Genomic DNA, 8,908 nt, shown 5'->3' with positions numbered 1-8,908 from the left:
ATTTGGTTGGGTTTGGTGGGAACAGCCTCCGTATCCCGGTGTAGCTCGGGTCTCCCGGTGTAGCTCGGGTCTCCCACTGTAGCTCAGATCTCCCAGTGTAGCTCCGATCTCCCGGTGTAGCTCGGATCTCCCAGTGTACCTCGGATCTCCCAGTGTAGCTCAGATCTCCCAGTGTAGCTCCGATCTCCTGGTGTAGCTCGGATCTCCCACTGTAGCTCGGATCTCCCAGTGTAGCTCAGATCTCCCAGTGTAGCTCCGATCTCCCGGTGTAGCTCCGATCTCCCGGTGTAGCTCGGATCTCCCAGTGTAGCTCAGATCTCCCGGTGTAGCTCCGATCTCCCGGTGTAGCTCGGATCTCCCAGTGTAGCTCCGATCTCCCGGTGTAGCTCGGATCTCCCAGTGTAGCTCAGATCTCCCGGTGTAGCTCCGATCTCCCGGTGTAGCTCCGATCTCCCACTGTAGCTCCGATCTCCCGGTGTAGCTCGGATCTCCCAGTGTAGCTCAGGTCTCCCGGTGTGGCTCGGATCTCCCGGTGTAGCTTGGATCTCCCGGTGTAGCTCAGATCTCCCACTGTAGCTCAGGTCTCCCGGTGTTGCTTGGACCTCCTGGTGTAGCTCCGATCTCCCGGTGTAGCTCGGATCTCCCACTGTAGCTCAGGTCTCCCGGTGTAGCTCCGATCTCCCGGTGTAGCTCGGACCTCCCGGTGTAGCTCGGACCTCCCGGCGTAGCTCGGACCTCCCGGTGTAGCTCGGGTCTCCCAGTGTAGCTCCGATCTCCCGGTGTAGCTCCGATCTCCCACTGTAGCTCGGATCTCCCAGTGTAGCTCGGGTCTCCCAGTGTAGCTCCAATCTCCCAGTGTAGCTCGGATCTCCCGGTGTAGCTCAGATCTCCCAGTGTACCTCGGATCTCCCGGTGTAGCTCGGATCTCCCGGTGTAGCTCCAATCTCCCGGTGTAGCTCAGGTCTCCCAGTGTAGCTCGGGTCTCCCAGTGTAGCTCCAATCTCCCAGTGTAACTCGGATCTCCCGGTGTAGCTCAGATCTCCCAGTGTACCTCGGATCTCCCGGTGTAGCTCCGATCTCCCGGTGTAGCTCGGGTCTCCCAGCTCACCCCTCACCTCCCAGCTCAGCCCCCACCTCCCAATTCACCCCCCACCTCCCAGCTCACCCCACACCTCCCAGCTCACCCCCCACCTCCCAGCTCAGCCCCCTCTCCCAGCTCAGCCCCATCTCTCAGCTCACCCCCCATCTCCCAGCTCACCCCACACCTCCCAGCTCAGCCCCCACCTCCCAGCTCAGCCCCCACCTCCCAATTCATCCCACACCTCCCAGCTCACCCCACACCTCCCAGCTCAGCACCCCCCTCCCAGTCTCACGGAGCAGATCGGGCGCGGGGCGGGCGGGGGGCGGGGGGCGCTCCTTGCCGAGCTCCTGGAGGTGGCTTTGGTGCCCCCGCCGGGGTGGGCTCAACCTCAGGAGGGTGACGAGGAAGGACCGAGGCCACCCCAAGGTCCGGGCGGGCGCCGGGGCACCGAAAGCCCACCAGCGCCTCGCTCGCGTCCCCCCCCCGTCCCCCGCGTGGCACCAGCCGCTCTCCTACTGCCCCCGCCCCCACCTGGCGGAGGGGGAGTGGGGGGGTGCGGGGGGTGTGGGGCGCTGATCCCGTTTGGTTTCTCTGCCCCAGGAATGGCGTGTGACGAGCGCGGGGCCTTCGGCTTCATCCCCGCCTTCATCCTCGCAGCCGGGTTGTTGCTGGGCCCCCCGGCGCCGGCGCGAGCTCAGGCGAAGGGCAACGAGCGTAAGTCAAACCTGTGGCCAAGTGGGGGGGTGGGGGGGGGGTGGAGATCCCACGGGGGTTTCGCGGGAGACTTGGAGGGGAGTGTGTCCGATGGGATGGATGGGATGGGATGGGATGGGATGGGGATGGGGATGGGGGTGGGGATGGGGATGGGATGGGGATGGGGATGGGGATGGGATGGGATGGGATGGGATGGGATGGATGGGATGGGATGGGATGGGATGGGGATTGGGATGGGGATGGGATGGGATGGGATGGGATGGGAGGGGATGGGACGGGGATGGGATGGGGATGGGGATGGGATGGGATGGGATGGGATGGGATGGATGGGATGGGATGGGATGGGATGGGGATTGGGATGGGGATGGGATGGATGGGATGGGATGGGATGGGATGGGGATTGGGATGGGGATGGGATGGGATGGGATGGGATGGGATGGGATGGAACGGGATGGGGATGGAACGGGATGGGGATGGGATGGGATGGGGATGGGGATGGGATGGGATTGGGGGTGGGGATGGGGATGGGATGGGATGGATGGGATGGGATGGGATGGGATGGGGATGGGATGGGATGGGATGGGATGGGGATGGGATGGGATGGGATGGGATGGGGATGGGGATGGGGATGGGGATGGGATGGGGATGGGATGGGGATGGGATGGGGATGGGGATGGGATGGGATGGGGATGGGATGGGGATGGGATGGGGATGGGATGGGGATGGGATGGGATGGGATGGGGATGGGGATGGGATGGGGATGGGATGGGGATGGGATGGGGATGGGATGGGATGGATGGGATGGGATGGGGATGGGGATGGGATGGGATGGGATGGGGATGGGACGGGATGGATGGGATGGGGATGGGATGGGGATGGGACGGGATGGAGGGGATGGGATGGGATGGGATGGGATGAGGAGATGCCTTCTCTTGGCTCGGGGGAATCTCGCTGACAGGAAGGTTTGGGCAAGGCCCTACAGTTTCGAAACGTGTTTTGGTTTCGAGCTGAGATAAAGACGGGGAGAAACGGGCCCCAGAAAAAGACGCGGAGGAAAATGCCTGTGTCCCGTTGGAGGCCGTGGGCTCACGGGGGTACCTTCATACGGGGCAGTTCACAGGGGGATTTCTCTTAGAGAAAGGAGGAGAGAAAGAGTCCCCCAGGGTGAGGGAAAGAAAGGAGAGACTTAATTCTGACGGGAACATCCCCTTCCTTTCTTCTGGCCTCCAAACTGAGCCTCTGCCGCAGGAGAACTCGAAGGGATGGGTCACGGGTAGGGTGGAAAGAGGAGACCCGTGATGTTTGGTTTTGACTGTTGGTTGTAAAGACCTCGGATCTGACCCGATCTCCGTATCTCTTAACCCAAAATCCTCATCCCTGGAGCTGAATCCGCAAGGCCCAGGTCCTGCGGGGAAGGATCAAGGTCGTGTCCAGACACCATGGCTGGATAATTCTCCCCGTGACCATCTAAGAAGTGTTTTCTTGGGGGCAGGTTTATCATGTGGGACAGAGGCACCATCACCTTGGTTGGAGCTCTCCGGCTGCCGGTAGACTCTGGGAACCCAAGGCGGGGGGGAGGATGCGGATTCCACCCCAGGGCGGGATCCGCCACGTCGCATCGCCAACGCCTCCACTGATTGACCTTCGTTGACGGCTACCACCGTGGGAGCTCAGGGAGGCTGCTGAGATGCCTTCAAGGAGTTTGCTGGAACCTAAACCCCGCTGGTTGGTCACCAAAAACTCAACGATGGCTCTTGGGATGTCCGGGGATGTTTCCCCGATGAGCATTTGCGGGAAGATGGTTCCCACCCTCCGACTTTGGCAGCGTTGCCGGGACCGGATAGTGGCGAATTCCAAGGCGGCTTGAAACTCGGGCGTCTCCCATTGCCACCCATCGCGGGCTGTAATCCCCACCAGCACAAACCAGTCCCACCAGTAAATTCCGATGTCCCAACTTTCGGTGGAAGGCAATTGCAGATGCCGGGGAGCGGAGCCACCTTCCAGGTGCCGCCATCGACGCAGCTTTTCACCCAGGTGGTCAACGCTCGGAGACAAGAGTTTCTCCTTAAAAATAGCCAAAAACATCTGGGATGGCCCAGATCGTGGCGTGGACGACTCAGTGAGGCCATCTCGGAGAACAAGGCCTTGAAATCTCCGGTCTGAAAGTCCTAGTGCATGTTTTGTGGGCAGGAAGGAGGGTTTTTTGTCTTGAAAACACACCCTTTTTTGCAGTGATTGGCCTTTTTTTTTTTGGTAAATCTCTCCTCCGACCTGGACACAACTTGGCATCGGGAGTCTTCTCCAGAGGCCTTGGCCAAGGTGCCACCTCAGGTTCCCAAAAAGCTTTGCCCGGGTAGAGCTGTAGATGGAGACCAAAGAAGGAGGACAGGAGCCCGGCGCAAGGCTTCGCGCTCCCGTTGTGCAGACGCCCAAGCGGAGCTCTGGGTGGCCACGCCCTCAAGATGGCCACGCCCTCAAGATGGCCACCCAGCAAACCTCATTCCTCATAAATATCCTGACAATGGGCGGGGCACCTCATCCTGTAGCAGCCCAGCGTTGGGTGGGGTGGGATCGTCTCTCAGAATGGTCACTTCCCTTCTCCAAGGATCAATGTTGGGCAACTCCGGCGGACACCGATCTGCTGCGGCCACCTGAAGCCAAGGGAGATGGTCCTTTGGCCACCTGAAGCCAAAGGAGGTGGTCCTTTGGCCACCTGAAGCCAAAGGAGGTGGTCCTTTGGCCACCTGAAGCCAAGAGAGATGGTCCTTTGGCCACCTGAAGCCGAGGGAGATGGTCCTTTGGCCACCTGAAGCCGAGGGAGATGGTCCTGAGACCACCTGAAGCCGAGGGAGATGGTCCTTTGGCCACCTGAAGCCGAGGGAGGTGGTCCTGAGACCACCTGAAGCCGAGGGAGATGGTCCTTTGGCCACCTGAAGCCGAGGGAGATGGTCCTTTGGACACCTGAAGCCGAGGGAGATGGTCCTTTGGCCACCTGAAGCCGAGGGAGATGGTCCTTTGGACACCTGAAGCCGAGGGAGATGGTCCTGAGACCACCTGAAGCCAAGGGAGGTGGTCCTTTGGCCACCTGAAGCCGAGGGAGATGGTCCTGAGACCACCTGAAGCCGAGGGAGATGGTCCTTTGGCCACCTGAAGCTGATGGAGATGGTCCTTTGCCCACCTGAAGCCGAGGGAGATGGTCCTGAGACCACCTGAAGCCAAGAGAGATGGTCCTTTGGCCACCTGAAGCCGAGGGAGATGGTCCTGAGACCACCTGAAGCCGAGGGAGATGGTCCTTTGGCCACCTGAAGCCGAGGGAGATGGTCCTGAGACCTGAAGGATTGGGAGAGCCGTGTCAGAAGCTGGGGCTTTTCTACATGACCAAAGACCCCCCAGACCAAGCTGGTGACCCTCCCTCTTTCTTCTCACTCTCTGCGATGGGACGACGATATCTTGGCTCCAGAGCGACGTCAGGACTCGCGTTCCTGAGCGAACGCTGATGGTTTCTCCCTGCGTCAGGGCTTCTCCTCGTCAGGGCTTCTCCTGCTTGTGTTGACGCAACCATCTCCTACCCCAGTCCGAACTGGGAGTCCCGGGTACGTGAGGCACCCAGGAGGTAGGAGGCTTTTCGAGCTGGTCCTACAGGCTTTCGTCACCATCCAAGGCCGCAGAAATCAGCTCTTTTAGAGGTGCGTCACCACCCTTCTGGAGTCCAATCTCGGCCTGGGAGGACTCTGAGAGGTGGAACGGAGGCCCCTCCCAGAGGAACATGGCGAAACCGGTGGAGATAAGTGACTTCCTGATGCCCAGCGATTTCCAGGACAGCTCATTGGCACAACCGGTCCCGGGGCAGGGGAGGGTCTCCTCGCGGGAGGTCCCACCTCAGGCCTCTGCTTGGGTTGGGTGGTGAGGTCACCGAGTCATGGGCTCCACCAAATGGCACGGGGAGAAGAGCAGAACTTCAAGGAGCGGGTCAAGCTTGGCTACAACTGGTTGGGTTTCAACCGGTCCTAAAACCGTGTCTTTTTCATCAAAAATTTACCCAGTAGGCTGATAGGCGACTTAATAAATTTTAAAAAAAATATTATTTTTAGGTTTTTTTCAGCTGATTTTTGACTCTGAGGGGTGCCGGCGGCTGAAAAACGGCGGCTTTTCCCTTTCCTCTTCCGTTTCGCCTTCTCCAAAGACGCCCTTTCGCGACGTTTCGCCGCCTTTTCCAACCGAAAGGTTTCTTCGCAAGGCTCCGGGGTCGGCCGCGGCCGCGCCCGCCGCGCTCACGGCGCCCTTCGCTGCTCTCTGTTACAGTGCCGGAGGAAGACGAGTCCCGCATCATCGGTGGGAGGCCCTGCTCCATCGCCCAGAGACCTTTCCAAGTGGCCCTCATCAAGAGGGGTCAAATCCTGTGCGGGGGAAGCTTGATAGGTGCCCAATGGGTCCTGACAGCCGCCCACTGCAGGCAGCCAATCAGGTAAGCCGGTCCTGTGTTCGTGTGCCCCATGGCTTCCTATAGGACGGTGTCGCCTTGCCCCGGGACTCCGCGATGACCGAGGGCGGGTGGGTGGGCGGGTGGGTGGGTGGGTGGGTGGGTGGTCCGGGTGTTAGCGGCCGGATGTCGGCGCTTCCGGACGTCAGTGCTTCCAGATGTGAACAGCTTCATGGTTTTTGGGGGTCGGGAAGTTGAGGCTGGGACCTCCAGAGGCAGGTGCCTCCAGAGGCCGGGACATCCAGAGGCCGGGACATCCAGAGGCAGGGACCTCCAGAGGCGGGTAAATCCAGAGGCAGGGACCTTCAGAGGCCAGGACCTCCAGAGAGAGGCAGGGACTTCCGGAGGCAGGGACCTCCAGAGGCCGGGACCTCCAGAGGCTGAGACCTCCAGAGGCTGGGACCCCCAGAGGCCGGGACCTCCAGAGGCGGGTAAATCCAGAGGCCAGGACCTCCAGAGGGAGGCAGGGACTTCCAGAGGCAGGGACATCCAGAGGCCTGGACCTCCAGAGGGAGGCTGGGACCTCTAGAGGTGTCCAGAGCCCGGGACCTCCAGTTGTTTGTACCCCCAGATGGCCAGTGGCCCATGGCTTTAGATGTTGATGTTCTCCAGGAGCATCTCCAGATGTTGGGGTCCGGGTGCCTCTAGAGAGTGACAAAACCATCCTCCACATGGAGGCTGGAGGAGCCGATATGTCCCTGGAAGGGTGACAACGTCCACCCAAGAACCTCCCCCACCCCCAACTTTGAGGTCCATCACCCCACCCCCCCCCTTTGTCCAGGTGGTGACACTAAGTGGAGCAGGTCCCCCTGCCCCCACACAAGTTGTTCCAGCTTCTCCACAAGGTCCTGTGAGAGGAAGCTGGGCCTTTTGGAGGGGAAATAATGAATAAAAATGAACAAAATAACCCAAAAAAATAAGGTAGGAGTTTTCAAGACGTTGGGCTCAGGGCAAACGTTGGTGAGATGTCGCAGGCGTGGGGTCAGGAAGTCAAGGAGGTGAAGTCGAGAGGCGCCAGGTTTCCCCGTGGAGATGGGAGAGGCCCCCAGGGGACCTGAGCCTTCAAAGAGCTCTCGGACGAGAGCCGGCTCGTGAATCCTCAAGGCAAGAGCGTGTTTTCCCGGCCTCTTCCCTGAGGGAAATGGGATAAGGGCCTCCGGAGGCCGCCTCGCCTCAACTCTGCCCTGCGGAGAAGCGCCAGCGGCCTCGTCATCTCCTTGACGGGTGGCTTTTGAGGCCAAGGGTTTATTTGTCTCCTCTGGAAGGGACCAGCACTGATTTTTCAACCTTTCTTCCCTGGGCAGAGCCCTCCAGGTGTTAATCGGGACGGACACGTTACGGGACGGGACGGGACAGTTGAGGTTAGTCTCAGCGTTCCACGTCCACCCGTCCTACAACCCCTTCAGGAATGACAACGATTTCATGCTCCTGAGGCTGAACAAACCCGTGCAGTTCAGCGGCAACGTCAAGAAGATCCGGTTGGCCCAGAGGTGTCCCGTGGAAGGGATGATGTGCACCGTCTCCGGCTGGGGCACGACCCGGTCTCCTGGAGGTATTGGCTCGCGAGGGAGAGCGCGGGGGAGGAAGGGGGGAGGCAGGCGGATGGGGTGGAGGGCTCACCGGGGAGGCCAGGGGGATCAGGGCTCCCCTGGTGTCACCTTAACTCTGCCCAACGAGCAGTTCACCATGGAGAACGACTTCTACTTGGGTTTTTCCCTCCGAGGTCTGGTTTTTCCCTTCAGGGTTGGGTTTTTCCCTTTGCAGTCAAGTTTTTCCCTCCATGGTCGGGTTTTTTTCCCTTCAGGGTCAGCTTTTTCCCTTCTCAGTCAAGTTTTTCTCCCTCCAGGGTTTTTTCCCTTCAGGGTCAGCTTTTTCCCTTCTCAGTCAAGTTTTTCCCTCCATGGTTGGGTTTTTTCCCTCCAGGGTTGGGGTTTTTCCCTCCTGAGTTGAGTTTTTCCCTCCAGGGTCGGTTTTTTCCCTCCGGGGTTGGATTTTTTCCCTCCAGGGTCAGGTTTTTCCCTTTGCAGTCGGGTTTTTCCCTCCAGGGTCGGGTTTTTTCCCTCTGAGGTTGGATTTTTTCCCTCCAGGGTCAGGTTTTTCCCTCTGAGGTTGGATTTTTTCCCTCCAGGGTCGGTTTTTTCCCTCCGAGGTTGGATTTTTTCCCTCCAGGGTCGGTTTTTTCCCTCCGAGGTTGGATTTTTTCCCTCCAGGGTCAGGTTTTTCCCTCCGGGGTTGGATTTTTTCCCTCCAGGGTCAGGTTTTTCCCTCCGAGGTTGGATTTTTTCCCTCCAGGGTCGGGTTTTTCCCTTTGCAGTCAGGTTTTTCCCTTCGTGGTCGTTTTTTTCCCTCTGAGGTTGGATTTTTTCCCTCCAGGGTCAGGTTTTTCCCTCCGGGGTTGGGTTTTTTCCCTCCGGGGTCAGGTTTTTCCCTCCGAGGTTGGGTTTTTTCCCTCCAGGGTCGGGTTTTTCCCTTTGCAGTTGGGTTTTTCCCTTCAGGGTCGAGTTTTTCCTTTCAGGGTCAGGTTTTTCCCTCCAGAGTTGAGTTTTTCCCTTCGTGGTCGGGTTTTTCCCTCCGTGGTTGGGTTTTTCCCTTCAGGGTCGGGTTTTTCCCTTCAGGGTCGTTTTTTTCCCTTC

The sequence above is a fragment of the Phalacrocorax carbo genome, unplaced genomic scaffold (genome assembly GCF_963921805.1).
Source record: "Phalacrocorax carbo unplaced genomic scaffold, bPhaCar2.1 SCAFFOLD_178, whole genome shotgun sequence".
Lineage (NCBI taxonomy): Eukaryota > Metazoa > Chordata > Aves > Suliformes > Phalacrocoracidae > Phalacrocorax > Phalacrocorax carbo.
Note: the sequence above shows the minus strand (reverse complement) of the source record.